At 33.4% G+C, this 15,958-nt stretch overlaps 1 pseudogene; it reads right to left on the bottom strand.

The window, feature by feature from the left end:
- Window positions 1-456: 456 nt before the first annotated feature.
- On the bottom strand, window positions 457-14,869 carry LOC139902010 (arginine--tRNA ligase, cytoplasmic-like; annotated as a pseudogene).
- Window positions 14,870-15,958: the final 1,089 nt, after the last annotated feature.

Raw genomic sequence — 15,958 nt, 5'->3', positions numbered from 1 at the left:
TATATATATATATATATATATATATATATATATATATATATATATATATATATATATATATATAACTAAGTCCCCTCAACTCCAATTCCTTCCTCCGACTCTAGAAATGTCATTTAGTCGGGATAAAAATGAGTTTTAAATAGTAACATCAGTGACTACAATTCCTAGATCCGCCACTGAATGTAATACAATAATTTAGGAGAAAACAAGCTTCAAAACTAGAAGTAGAACACGCTATTGTTGCACATTAAACAAGAGAAAGACAAGTCACAAGTTTGTGTGTAAAACACTTTCTTTTAAGTTTTTCACGATAGCACCATTTTAATTCTTGGGTTGTGTTGCAATCATAATCATCTAATCACAATTCTCAAAAATCAGCAGAAGATCCCATATGTATATATTTACATATTTATAGCATCTATTCAGCTTCAAACAAAATTCATCAAAACAGAGAGATCAGATTTTGTAGACCGGTGTTATCCCCAAAAGATGGAAGCATTTCCTCATAACAACTGCAGTTGCCTCGCACAACAATAATCTGCTTGCCTCTTCATCTGACCCAACAACCTGCTCAATTCGCAATATAAGGCCAAAAAAAAAAAAAAATGAAGAAGTTAGAATTCAAAGAATAGTTATATCAAATTATTCGAACGAAAGCAATCATCTATTTTTAAATTTCAAAACCATTAAGGATTAGGAGATTCAACCAATGAATGTAATATATAATATATTACCTGGCACTCAGAGTAGAAACTGGAAAACTTCTCAGACAAATCGTATAGGTATTTACACAAGACATTTGGTAATAGATTTGTGCAAGCCTCTTCAACAACCTGAATAAGGAGAGATTGAGCAAAATCAACTGAGTCTTATAGGCAGCTTAAACTTTAAGTATGTTAAAATTATTCAATCGTTAGCCTGATGTTCTTCCCTTCTTTCTCTTATTGTGTGATCAAGTTGTTTGTAGGTTGGTCCATGTTGGTTGCTGTTGGGCTTGTGATCTTGCTTGTGGGCCTGTTGTTGGTTCAAGAGCATTGGGCTGTTTCTTTTGTTATTGGGCCTCCTGTGTGCTGTACAGCTCATCCCCTCTTATCCGTTGCATTATTCCCCTTTTTTTTGGCTGATTTGCAGCCTACAGCTGGAAAGATACAAAGATGCATACAGCATGATTTCTCTTTTTCTCTTTATGGTTGTCTATTTATCATGGGTGCTACCTATCGTGTGTAATAATTATGATCATCATCATTCATTTTTTAATCTATTATTTTCTCTTTCAATTGTAATTGATCTCTGATTGAGAGACTCTCTCTTGTGTCACTGTGATAATAATAATCTTGGCAAGTGCCAAGTTCTTCAACTGTAATCGTTAATTGGAAGAATATGTGGGTTTGATTCATTAATTTTTACATGGTATCAGAGCCGATGGGGCTTTGATTTCCTTGTTCTGTTCGTTTGGTTGAAGCTATGGTTTTTTGGTTCTGATTTGGTTTTTTTTTCTGCTCGTGATTCATCTGCCTTAATCAGACGTGTTTCTCCTTGTTGAAGAAGACTCATAGTCCGCTGCATAATTTCCTTCTTCACTCGTGGTTCTTCTTCAAAGGGGAGTCTTTCCTTTCTTTTTTTTTTCTTTTCTTTTTTCGTTTTTTTTTTCTGCCTTATTTATTCTGTGTTTTACTTCTATCGGTCCATCTATATTTTTTTTTTGTCTACTACATATGCCTGTATTTTATTATTTCTATTATTATTATTATTATTATTATTATTATTATTATTATTATTATTATTATTATTATTATTATTATTATTATTATTATTATTATTATTATTATTATTATTATTATTATTTATTTTTATCTGCTATCTATCTGAATTGCTTGATCCGTTTATCTGATTAATTGTTATAATGGGCGATGAAAATGCTATTACTTTAATTAGCAAAATTGACTTTGGTGATCCTCTTTACCTGCATGCTAGTGATACAACCAATACACCTTTAATATCCATATCCATTAAACTGAAAGGAACTGAAAATTATAATGTCTGGAGCAGAGCTATGTTATTAGCATTATCTACTAAAAACAAAGTAGGGTTTGTAAATGGAACTTATTTGAAAAACAACGATAATGATGTTCTTGCTGCTCAATGGGATAGGTGTAATTCTGTTGTGTTGTCCTGGTTGTTAAATTCTATTTCTGAGGATTTATATTCTGGACAGATTTTTTCTTCTACTGCTTCTGTTGTTTGGACTGAATTAAAAGAAACCTATGATAAAGTTGATGGATCTATAATTTTCAATTTGCATCATAAAATTATCTCTGTGAAACAAAGTGGTAGTAGCTTATCTGAATATTATCATAAACTTAACACTTTATGGAAACAATATGATGAAATGGTTAAATTACCTGCTTGTGTTTGTGCTGCTGCTCCTGAGTTTCAACAACATAACAAAGTCTTAAAATTGATGCAATTTCTTATGGGATTGGATGATGTTTACATGTCTACTAGAAGTAATTTGTTACTTAGAGACCCCTTACCTGATGTTAAGTCTGCATTTGCTATTTTATCCAGAGAAGAATCACACAGGGGGGTTTCTGGGGTTGGAACATCTAAGTCTCAAAACTCTGCTTTTGTTGCTCAAACTAATAATAATTCTTGGTCAAACAGAAATAATAATACTGGTAGTTCTGGAAGAGGAAGAGGTTTTAATAGAGGTCCTAATCCTAATCTTAAGTGTACTAAGTGCAATAAAATTGGACACACCATTGATAGGTGCTTTGAAATTGTTGGATATCCTAATAATTATAAGAAACCTTTTAATGGAAATGCTAATAAATCAAATACGTATGTGTCTAGCTGTGCTGCATCTGATTCTTTATCTGGTTCAACTACATCCTCTTCTAATATTGGTTCTACTAACTCTTCTAATTCTGTTCCTATGTCCTTGAGTAATGAACAAATGATGAAGCTTTTAAGCATGCTTAATGACAAGGGCCCTCAAACCTCTGAATCTGTCCCTAATATGTCAGGTAACATAATGAATAATAATGTGTTTTTTAATAATAACTTTCAAAGATTTTTTAACTTCAATTCTAGTGAAAATAAGTGTCAAGGTTGGATTATAGACTCTGGTGCTAGTCAACATATGACTGTCTCTGAACAAGGTCTTGATAATGTTGTTGATGTGTCTGAATTAAACCTACAAGTCTCACATCCTAATGGTACTAAAGCTAGGGTTAAAAAAATTGGAAACCTAAGACTAAATAAGGACATTGTTCTAACTGATGTGTTAATTATCCCTGGATATTGTGTGAGTCTAATGTCTGTTAATAAGATGGTCAAAGAAAATAAAATGTTTGTTGGTTTTGATGCGTTTAACTGTTACATTCAGGATTTGAAAACAAGAACTACCCTGGAGACTGGTAGTGTGAATGGTGGTCTGTATATCTTTGACTGTTATAAAGGTGAACCTCTAATGTGCAACTCTGTGTATACTTGTAATTTTGAATCTGTCCTGTTATGGCATAACAGGCTAGGACACCCCTCTAGTCCTGTCCTTAACATTCTTAAACATAAACTAAATCTTGATAAAATTGTTGAAGATATACCTTGTGAAACTTGCTTAAAAGCTAAACATGTTAGAGACCCCTTTCCTTTAAGTGATCATGTCACTAAAGAACTAGGTGAACTTATTCATATGGATTTGTGGGGTCCTTATAGGGTGGCTAGTAGAGAAGGATATAAATACTTTCTGACCATTGTAGATGATCATACAAGGGCTATGTGGGTTTATTTGTTAAAGACAAAAGACGAAGTGTTTGATAACTTCTACAATTATGTGAACTTATTGCTTAATCAGTTTGAAAAAAGGGTTAAAATGATTAGAACTGATAATGGAACTGAGTTTGTAAATAATCAAATGAAAAAATTTATAAATGAAAAGGGTATTTTACATCAAACCACCATAGCCCACACACCTCAACAAAATGGCCTTGTTGAAAGGAAACATAGACACCTTTTAAATGTGACCAGGTCTCTTATGTTTCAGGGGAGAATTCCCTTGTATCTCTGGTCTGAATGTATTCTAACTGCCACTTATATGATCAACAGGATTCCATCCAAGGTTCTAGCAGGCTTGTCCCCTTTCTAAAAGATTTATGGTTATGAACCATCTCTCTCCCACATCAGAAACTTTGGTTGTCTTGTATTTTCAAAAATTTTAGATGAAACTGATAAATTTAAACCAAGGTCTGAGAAGTGTGTTCTAATTGGTTTTTCTACTAACAAAAAGGGTTATAAGTTATGGAGTCTTGAAAACAAAAATATTTTATTTTCTAGAGATGTCAAGTTTTTTGAAAATATCTTTCCTTTTAAAAACAAAAAATTGTAAGTCTGACTCTGTTGCTGGTCAAACTGATCAACTTAGTTTCTTTGATTTGTTTTCTGTTCAAAACGATACCAATGTTTCTGAAAATCCCTATGATGAAGGGGGAGTTCATCCTGAAGAGCCAACTGTGATGGCAGACACTTCTTGTGATTATACAGGAAGTGGAGGTAGTCACAGTAACTCCCATGAGGATAATGGTCGTATCAATGACCTCCCTGAGGGTACTTCTAGTTTAAATGAAAACAATTCCGACTATTCTAATGATGAGCCTGCTGTCCTTAGAAGGTCGAATAGACAAACTGTGTTTCCTAGGAAATTTAGTGATTATGTTGTTGAGGGTAAAGTCAAATATGGGTTAGAAAAAGTTGTCAATTACTCTGCACTTAGTAAAGATAACTATTGTTTTGTGTCTAATTTAAACAAAAGCATTGAACCTACCACATATGATCAGGCCATTAAAGATCCCAATTGAGTCAATGCTATGAACGATGAAATGACTGCTCTTCTTGAAAATAATACTTGGGTGCTTACTGATTTACCTGTTGGAAGAAAAACTATTGGATGCAAATGGATATATAAAATTAAATATAGGTCCACAAGTGAAATTGACATGTATAAAGCTAGACTAGTTGCTAAAGGGTATAGTCAAAGGGAAGGTCTAGATTATGATGAGACTTTTTCTCCTATTGTTAAAATGGTTACTGTTAGATGCTTGTTAACTTTAGCTGTTCAAAATAACTGGAAATTGTATCAACTTGATGTTAACAATGCTTTCTTGTATGGTGATCTTGTTGAAGATGTTTATATGGAATTACCCCAAGGCTATTTTTCTGAAAAAGAAACTAGGGTGTGTAAACTTGTTAAATCCCTCTGGATTAAAACAAGCTCCTAGACAATGGAATGAAAAATTGTCCATGACCCTAAAAGAACATGGCTTCGTACAAAGTATGAGCGACTACTCTTTATATGTTAAGGAGTCTGGATTTGTCTTCTTGGCTGTTTTGTTCTATGTTGATGATATGATTGTTACTGGAAATGATGATAATGAGGTTTGTAAGTTTAAAATTTTTTTAAAAACTAAATTTCATATTAAGGATCTAGGTGAATTAAAGTATTTTCTTGGAATTGAAGTTTTAAAAACTGAAACAGGTATATGTTTGTCTCAAAGAAAATACTGTGTTGAACTTCTTGATGAGTTTGGCTTGGTGGGTAGTAAACCTGTTGGTGCTCCTCTTGAATCAAACCTTGTTATTAATCCTGACCCATCTGTCCATGACAAAGAACTCACTGATGTTACTAAATATCAACAACTGATTGGGAAATTAATATATCTCACCATGACAAGGCCAGATATCTCTTTTACTGTCCAGTGTCTTAGTCAGTTCATGCACAAACCCTTACAATCTCATCTAAAGATTGCTATGAGGCTTCTAAGATACTTAAAAGGCTCTCCGGGTAAAGGTATTGTCATCTCAAAATCTGACAAGACTTCTCTCTCTGCCTATGTTGATGCTGATTGGGGTAAGTGTTTAAGCACTAGAAAATCTATTACTGGTTACTCCATTTTTTATGTGGCTCTTTGGTTTCTTGGAAAAGCAAGAAACAAGCCACTGTATCCAGATCCTCCACAGAATTTGAATACAGGGCTATGACCTCTGTTACATGTGAACTCATGTGGATTTTGAAAAATTTTAAATGATCTTAAAATAAAAAACATTTTACCTATTGACCTTCATTGTGACAATAGGTCTGCTATTCAAATAGCAGCCAACCTGTATTTCATGAAAGAACAAAACACTTTGAAATTGACTTGCACATTGTGAGAGATAAGTGTAACTCTGGGGTTATTAAAATTGTTAACATTAAGTCTGAAGAACAAATTGCTGATATTTTCACTAAAGGGTTGGGCATTGGTCAACACTCTTATCTTTGTGATAAGCTTGGGCTCATTGATTTATTTCAGGCTAAGATTGAGGGGGATGTTAAAATTATTCAATCGTTAGCCTGATGTTCTTCCCTTCTTTCTCTTATTGTGTGATCAGGTTGTTTGTAGGTTGGTCCATGTTGGTTGCTGTTGGGCTTGTGATCTTGCTCGTGGGCCTGTTGTTGGTTCAAGAGCATTGGGCTGTTTCTTTTGTTATTGGGCCTCCTGTGTGCTGTACAGCTCATCCCCTCTTATCCGTTGCATTATTCCCTTTTTTTTGGCTGATTTGCAGCCTACAGCTGGAAAGATACAAAGATGCATACAGCATGATTTCTCTTTTTCTCTTTATGGTTGTCTATTTATCATGGGTGCTACCTATCGTGTGTAATAATTATGATCATCATCATTCAATTTTTAATCTATTATTTTCTCTTTCAATTGTAATTGATCTCTGATTGAGAGACTCTCTCTTGTGTCACTGTGATAATAATAATCTTGGCAAGTGCCAAGTTCTTCAACTGTAATCGTTAATTGGAAGAATATGTGGGTTTGATTCATTAATTTTTACAAAGTAGATAGATCAAATTTGGTTATGTTATATCTCAAAATCCAGTCAACTGAACCAACTAAGAAAAATAACTATAAAAAAACAACAGATTATATGAAGTGTTTCTAATTGTACAAACTCCAAAACTATTTTATAATAAGAATGCAGTTTTCAAACTATTTTATAATATGAAGTGTTTCTAATTGTACAAACTCCAAAACTATTCTTGTTATAATAAGAATGCAGTTTTCAGAATCCACTACTCAAAAAAAGATGAACCAAACCAGGCAAAACACGTCCAAAGCCACAAGTTATTACACGTTCACATGTATACGTATCACTATACATAGATGCATAATGGTTTTACACCTTTGCCGATGACACATTCGACCAACTAAGACCTTTATACCATTTTTGTGTACATATCTGATACACATGGCAGTGCAGTTCCATTTACATTAATTGTTTCTGGTATTGATTTGTTTCATAACTTACTAATACTAACATTCATAATAATTGAATACTAAAAAAAATGTTTTACCTCAGAAAACTGAAGCAAATGTAATCCCAGTTTGTGTTCCTGATCATTCTCCAAGACCAATTGCCCCGCCTGCCCCAAACAAATTAAACCTCATTCATAAACTTACTAATTTAATCAAGAACCCATAGAAACGCAATTAGAATTAAAAAAAAAAAAAAAAAAAAAGAAAGGATTAATTGGAAATGAGAATGTTACCCTCTTCAACTCTTCCATGTCTTTACCAGATTTTCGAATGATGGAACATATACGAGCATGTGCATACAGCAAATATACAGCTGTATTTCCCTACTCATCAAAAAATTCGATTAGGTAACAGATATGTGTAACAATACAGTATATTTTTTGCACAATATTACAAGTTTGAAACATAATAACATAATAGGAATGGGAGATCATTGAGTGGAGACCTTATCATTTAACATCTGATCAAAATTGAATTTGTAATTGGTTATCATATTGTTCTTCAAGTCTGCATACCTAATAAATAAACAAACAACGGTCATATACATGTCTAACTAATCAAACAATTGGAATGAGCAAATGAACAAAAAAACAAATTTCACATAAAAAAACTTACTTAACAGCACCATATCCAACTGCTTCAGCAGTATGCTCAAGCTCCTCAGCAGTCCACTCAGCAGCCTTGCCTGAAAAAAAAAAAAAATACATAATTTATTAATTAGACCTCGTTAACTATATATTTGGTTGACTCGGGTTATGTTGTATTTATAAAAAAGTCAAATGGGTCAAAAGTCATCAGAAGTGTATTTAAATGCATAACCTCCCAAATTATTTGGACTATAACAGAAGTTAGAATACGCATATCATGTAATGAGATTATTTATTCATATATTTATCAGAATGATTATAAACCTGATCCGCCCAATTTGACCCATATCAATTTTGACCAATTATACAACCCACATGGATACATTGATACAAACATTAGATGGGCATACCTCGTTCCACAAGGGCTGCTTTACAACGAAGTTTAGCTTCATCAAGTAAATCAACTAACTTAACCACTTTAGTACAACTGGTTCGAAATCTCTTTCCATCATCACCATGAACAACCAAATCCTACATGAGTTGTTTTAGGGTATTTGTTCCCATCACTTGGGAGCCAACCAGCAAGCTTAGCAGCCTGAGAATTTAAAATAATAATAAAATATTTTCAAATTCTAAGTCAATTTTTTTTAAAAGAGGAAATGGAATGTTATGACATGTAAAAGTGACTTACACTAAAAAAAACTTTCAAAATGCTCTCTCTGGCCTACATCCGTCACATATATAATCCACTCAGCTTTTTCCTCATTAAGGCGGTACCTATATATAACATCCAAATCATTATTTAACTACAAAATCATATATTATTGTTTCGAGTGAATTTCTTGAAAAATATTTATGGCTAGTGAAAAAAAATAACCATAAAGCTGCAAGATCTGTTGAAGCATAGTTAAAACCTCCATCACTTTTAACAACAATAAGAGGTATCTTTTTTCCTTCAATTTTAATCACCTGAGCTCCCTTATTTTCGACAACCAATCCCTTTTGTCTCAATAAATCTAGAGTCCTAGGAATATAGGGATGATAGAAGCTTTCACCCTGAAACCAATAGTACATACGTAATGCTAACTCGTAAGTTGTATGCTCAAATAAATAAGTGTAACTCCCATGTAAAAAATGAAAAATCTTATAAAAAAATATGTGACAAGTATAATCCAGTTCTAGTAAAAGATTACAAGGTTGGATACACCATACCTTTACTTCAGAACTAACAACATGTATCATTATATACTCAAGTAACATTTGTGAATGAACATGTTACCTTTTCGTCCAAGTGGACCCCAAGAAGCTTATATATTTTTTTGTAGCCTTTTCGACTTTTTTCACATATTAGTGCCCAAGCATTGCGGTACTTTTCCTCGCCAGCCTATAACTTAATTCATCAGTTAATATGCAAGATAAAGATATATAAACATGCTAAATGATGAACAAAATATTCCAGCATGATCAACATGAAAGGTGACAGCAGAGAATTCGTTTTCATAGGAAGAATTAATTATTATCTGCATGCATTCGTTAACTTCAGATCAAATGTTAATCACCTGTAGACGGACTACTGCTAGCTGGGATCTCATTTTGAACACAGCATCGCTATCAAATCTCTGTTTTGATGCCTTATAGAACACCTATTATAGTAGTAGCATTTTAGTCAAATTAACACTAATTGCTCATCACTCAACAAAAAAAAAAAAAAAAAAAACTGTTTGAACCTAAAACAATCAATGTTTCCAACAACAAAAATGAACACAACCGCAAAATAGTTCATTTAACCAAAATAAATAACAATGGTGGGATCAGTATACAACAACTACTGAATCTTGACATACTTCTCCAAAAGTATGTAGTATGATATAACAATAAAATCTTTTCAAACCAAATTAAAATCATCAGTGACAAAATAAGCACATGTGTAATATACTTTGAATAATTACAAGCAGGAAAATTTATTATTTAAACATAGGAGATCCCATGATGTAAATAGCCATTATGATTTTATAGTAACATGCAACAAATAAAATGAGATTGATTACACGTGGCATATTTTCAAAGTTGCTCACCTCAAGTTCACCAATTGCCTGATCATTCACTTTCCCATTAGGAAACTTTTCAAATAGATGCTCTATTAACATTCCAAACTGCAAGAATAATATGTTAAGATTATTTATTTACACATAAAAAAAAAAACATATATTTGTAATGCCACAACTTTGGAGTATAACATATCAATCTCATGTACCTGAGTGCCCCAATCCCCAACATGGTTTCTACGAAGCACATCGACCTTGGAATATTCTAGCATACGGGCTAACGTGTCTCCAATTATAGTCGATCGTAAATGACCCACATGCATTTCCTTAGCCATATTGGGTGATGAAAAATCTACAATTGCCCTTTTGACATGAAGTTTAGGTGCCCATGTCTCTATACCAGATATTAGCATCTTTTGAATACTCTGTAAGAATGAAAACATTAAACTAGGTCAAACTTCAAATGCATGTTTCATCGTTTTAATTTTTTAAAAACACAAAAATACCTTAGCTATCCATTGCTTTGATAACTTGATATTTACAAAGCCAGAACCAGTTGAGTGTGATTCTATCATATCAGATGTTGGAAGATTTTTCCTGATGGCCTACGTATTAGAAACACAACGCACAAGCTTATTATTGGTATTAATATTAATATATTATATGCTTCACTTATTCAACATGTGTGATAAACATATAAATAAATAGATAAACCAAAAAAACTTATACCTCCGCAACATCTTGTGGGCTTTTAAATTCGGTAGTCCGCCCTTTTAATTTGGTCCATGAGCGCATGGCATTGTTGCTAACCAAAAGTAAATTTCTACATCAGTGCATAGTATATTCTATAATGCAGCTAAATTAAGTACTAAACGCATATAGTACATATCAATCTACATTATCGTTTACCCGTTTTAATGATGCAAATAAAAGTACTAATAATATATAATAGTGTATTACAATGCCAAAAAGTAGAATACTGCTTTTTACACAATTGGGGAAAATCAGGCACGAGTATCATGAGCATAAACATATACCATTGATAATCACCGTCCTCTTTCTTCGTGCATACAGCAATCACTGGGACAATGTCTGGTTCATCAGGAATGGTAATATTCAATTCAATGATTCTTTAAAAGCCTTTGTTAATAGTTCTTTAAGGTTCCCTGAATTTTCTCCCTGTATTACAAATTTACAATACCAATGACATTATTTTAACCATACAAGTTCATAAAATATGAAGTACTACTCCTCCTCTGTTATGATATTTAGGCATCTACAAAAAATTTAAAACTTACATTTGCATCTGCCGTGGTTGAAAAAGAATGTGCCTGATTAACTGGAAAATTTCTTCTGGACCAACAAAGCACAAAGAGAAACAGAGTTACAATCTAGCTTGCTTTTAAAAGGTGTGAATGCGCACTTTACTTGCACAAACCGTTGAAAATTATATTTCACATAGCAGATACTATGAATTGTTAAGATTAGGTTATATATGCTAATATGCAGCTTACTAGTTCTTTGTATCATATGCAATTCGAATATTCTAACAGCCTATTATGACCTATTAAGCATAATTATGACAAATAAGCTCTCTCTCAGAACTAATATAAAAAGAGCATATAAAGCTTATAAGCAAGCGTTTTTATTTAGCTAACCCATTAATTAATCCCCTGATATACTCGTAATAATTTACAACTAATAATACACCAACATATATGATTCCATACCACAAACAGTTTGACATTTAATATATATATATATATATATATATATATATATATATATATATATATATATATATATATATATATATATATATAACATACAAATAAACATATTCCAATTCCGCCTATACTATTCGACTTCATAAACATTACATAAGTAACTAACTGTAAAGAACATCAACTGCCATAATTTTAGATCAAAATATATATTCTAACTATAATAAGGATTGAAGAATTACTATAATCAACACTGCTATCACGGCTATATCAATCTAGGGTTTAAAATATCACATTCCTGTCCTGTGGTTTATGTATTGTTAATCTGTTCCAAAACTCATCTACTAAACAAACAATGCAATCACATTCAAATTAAAACTAACTGATTGCATACATTACAGTATGCACGTATACTCAGAACGTTATGAACTTACGATTGCGTGACGAGGAAGCGGAGCAAGGGAGAGGATTAGAGGACCGGAAGAAAGATCACACGAGTAGAGCGAACAGATTTCTTAATTATTAAACGGTACTACCTCCGTCTCATTCCAATAGTTCACAGACAAAAAAACACGCAATTTTAGGAAATCCCACTAACTTCATTTCTCCACCAATGAAATATATTCTCTCTCCAAATCCACTAATGAAATATCATCTTTCTTTTCTATTTATGAAAGTGAACTATCAGAATGGACAAACAAAAATGGAATACTAGCCTAAGTACATTATTAGGGTTTTTGAGGGTTTAGTTTGCTAATTTGTGCTTCTTCTTAACAATGTAGAAATTTAAAAGTATAGTCCCTATACTACTAGAGTTACATATTTTAGCCCTTCAATTTTAATTTTAGACGATATATGTATCTGTAGTTCTGTAGTAGAGACAATAGGGGTTAAGTGGTAAACAATATGAATTTTTAACCACCGGTCAAGTAAGCTTGGTTATCAAGTTATTTATACGTAATGCGCACGATCACGTTTCAAACTTTCAATACAGATTCTTAATGGGAATTCAAGAATCTAGTAGGTTATTTTAATTTTAATGGGAAATTAAAATAAGAATACGTAATGCACACGCTCAAGTTAATTTAGATAAAGATTCTAGTAGCTTATTTTAATGGCAAATTAACCAAAAAATCCTTTTTAAAAAATATGTTATTGTTATTGTTATAAGAATAAACAAAAAAAAAAAAAAAAAAAAAAAAAATCAAAACAACCTTTGCAAATCACGAATAAAATTTGGTGATTTGCGTGTGCTTGTCCATTCACAAACGACAGTTGCTAATGGCTAAAAAAGTATTCGAATGATCCGATAAATTAGTAGTGAAAGGGTATTTTATATATTAGCTACAAACCACAAACAACTTTGACCCGCAAAATATATAATCTATTAATTTGCTACCAAATTGCAATATAAAAGTTATATACACAAAACACACTCTAAGCCGAAGTCAACGTTTAAAAGTTATATACAATCGACACTAAGAGTACTAGGAGTCGTTCGGTGTTAAATCTCAGTTAAAACATGAGAAATCGTTCAGTGTTAAATCTCGGTGTTAAATTCGTTATTTAAATACTTTTTAACATTATTAAAATAGAAAAAAAAGGAAAAAAAAAAAAACCACCGTTACCACCGCAACGGTGACCCACAACGGTGGGATTTAACATCGATTTAACGGCGGGAGGGAGTGAGAAACTCCACCGTCCCCACCGTTAAATCCTTTTAACGGTGAAAAAACCTCCCCACTCCTAGAGCTCTAAGAGCTCTAGGAGTCGTTCGGTGTTAAATCTCAGTGTTAAATTTAACACTGAATTTAACACTGAGGCTAAAACAGGGAAAATCGTTCAGTGTTAAATCTTGGTGTTAAATTCATTATTTAAATACTTTTTAACATTAATAAAACAGAAAAAACAAAGGAAAAAAAGAAGAAAAAAAACCACCGTTACCATCGCAACGGTGACCCACAACGGTGGGATTTAACATCGATTTAACGGCGAGAGGGAGTGAGAAACTCCACCGTCCCCACCGTTAAATCCTTTTAACGGTGAAAAAACCTCCCCACTCCTAGAGCTCTAAGAGCACTAGGAGTCGTTCGGTGTTAAATCTCAGTGTTAAATTTAACACTGAATTTAACACTGAGGCTAAAACTGGGGAAATCGTTCAGTGTTAAATCTCGGTGTTAAATTCATTATTTAAATACTTCTTAACATTATTAAAACAGAAAAACCAAGGAAAAAAAGAAAAAAAAAACAAACCACCGTTACCACCGCAACGGTGACCCACAACGGTGGGATTTAACATCGATTTAACGGCGGGAGGGAGTGGGAAACTCCACCGTCCCCACCGTTAAATCCTTTCAATGGTGAAAAAACCTCCACACTCCTAGAGCTCTAAGAAAAATAATGTTTAACATACAATCATTTTGTCGGTTGAATAGACTAAAGGTAGCGCAACTTGAAACTTTACAAGATGAACATTTGAAGTCTGAGTTGATGGCAAAGAGAAAAGTGAATTTAATCGATGACTCATGTAGACTAAAGAACTATCAGAACCGAGTTTGGGGGATTACGAGATTTAATCTTAAATGAAGTTCACAAATCAAGATTATCTATGCATTCAGGAAGTACTAAGATGTTTAGGGATTTAGAGGTGTATATTGGTGGCCTACAATGAAAACAGACATCGCGCAATACGTGAAAAAGTGTCATATTTGCGCTCAAGTGAAAGCTAACACCAGAAACCTTATGGGTCGTTGCGACAACTAGAAATTCCGGAATGGAAGTGGGAACATATCACTATGGATTTCGTGACAAAGTTGCCCCGAACCAAGAAAGAAAATGACATGATCTGGGTATAGTGGATCGTTTAACCAAGAGTGCTCATTTCCTAGCCGCCAATGAAACCGCCTCGCTAAGTAAACTATCTCAACTGTACGTGAATGAAATTGTGTCGAGACATGGGATACCGTTGTCTATTGTGTCAGATAGAGATTCGATATTTGTGCCCAACTTTTGGAAGAGGGGTACTCGTGTCCACTTCAGTACATCCTATCATCCTCAAACAGAAGGTCAAAGTGAACGAACCATATAGACATTAGAAGATTTGCTACGAGCGTGTGTGTTAGAATACGGTGGGTCATAAGATTCACATCTACCATTGATCGAATTTGCTTACAACAACTCCTACCATTTAAGTATCGGCATGCCGCCCTATGAAATGTTGTACGGTAGAAAGTGTAGCACTCCATCGTGTTGGTTGGAAGCTGGGGAGAAACAATTTGCTGGACCTGAAATAGTGCAAATGACAGCAGACAAGTGGCTATTACGCGTGATAAATTGAAAGCGGCCTGAGATCGACAAAAGATGTACGCAGATCCACGTCGTCGACTAGTGATTTCTGTGTAGGTGAACGTGTGTGTTGGGGGAGAATGTTGGTTTATGCTTAACGATAAAATTAATCTCAACAAAAGATAATAAGTGTTTTGATAATGACACATGCACATAACCAAAAGTGATGGTAGACATCTTGACATAAATATACAAGTTCACTAATCCACACTTACTCTAGCAAAAGACCAAACTAAATGAAGCTATGAGTGAAAACATTAGGGAAATAAAAAAGAATACAAAACTCAGATGTCACACAGTTTGGGTCCACGGTCGTCCGCAGGTCAAACCATGGGAGTCCTGTACCTTGGTTTATGAGAAACCAGGTACACGGTCGACTCCACGGCTGACCGTGGATCGGCCGCAATTTGTCTGTCCAAATCTCTTGACCAAATAATGTTTGACCACTTTGGGCATCTATAATTCATAAAACATTTTTCAGCATGCTTAGAATAGTTGCCCTATTCATATCCAAAAGAATTTTGGTCACTGGAACGCTATTCTTGGTTAATCACACCTAATGACATCTTAATGAAGTTTTAGCCTTGATTAAGGATAACACATAAGTGTTACAAAATAACTTGTGCTCCTAAAATGTATCTAGACATACTTAGGATGGTCATCAAGTCCCAACCAAGAGTTGCTTCTTCCTTGTACATGTGTTGGACATTAATGTATACTTATACATTAATCTTGGATTATGCCATATTGCAAGTAAATTTACATAACCTTAGTATATTGTGATCATATACATAGGTATGTATATATATATTTGAAGTGCAAAAGGCAAAACAAAGGCAAGTGCAATCAAAGTTGCGTAAATAAACAAAAACCGCACAAAACATATTACTGCATTGCGG

The sequence above is a fragment of the Rutidosis leptorrhynchoides genome, chromosome 3 (genome assembly GCF_046630445.1).
Source record: "Rutidosis leptorrhynchoides isolate AG116_Rl617_1_P2 chromosome 3, CSIRO_AGI_Rlap_v1, whole genome shotgun sequence".
Classification (NCBI taxonomy): Eukaryota; Viridiplantae; Streptophyta; class Magnoliopsida; order Asterales; family Asteraceae; genus Rutidosis; species Rutidosis leptorrhynchoides.
The sequence above is the reverse complement of the archived record's forward strand: the minus strand, read 5'-3'. Positions and strand labels throughout refer to the sequence as shown.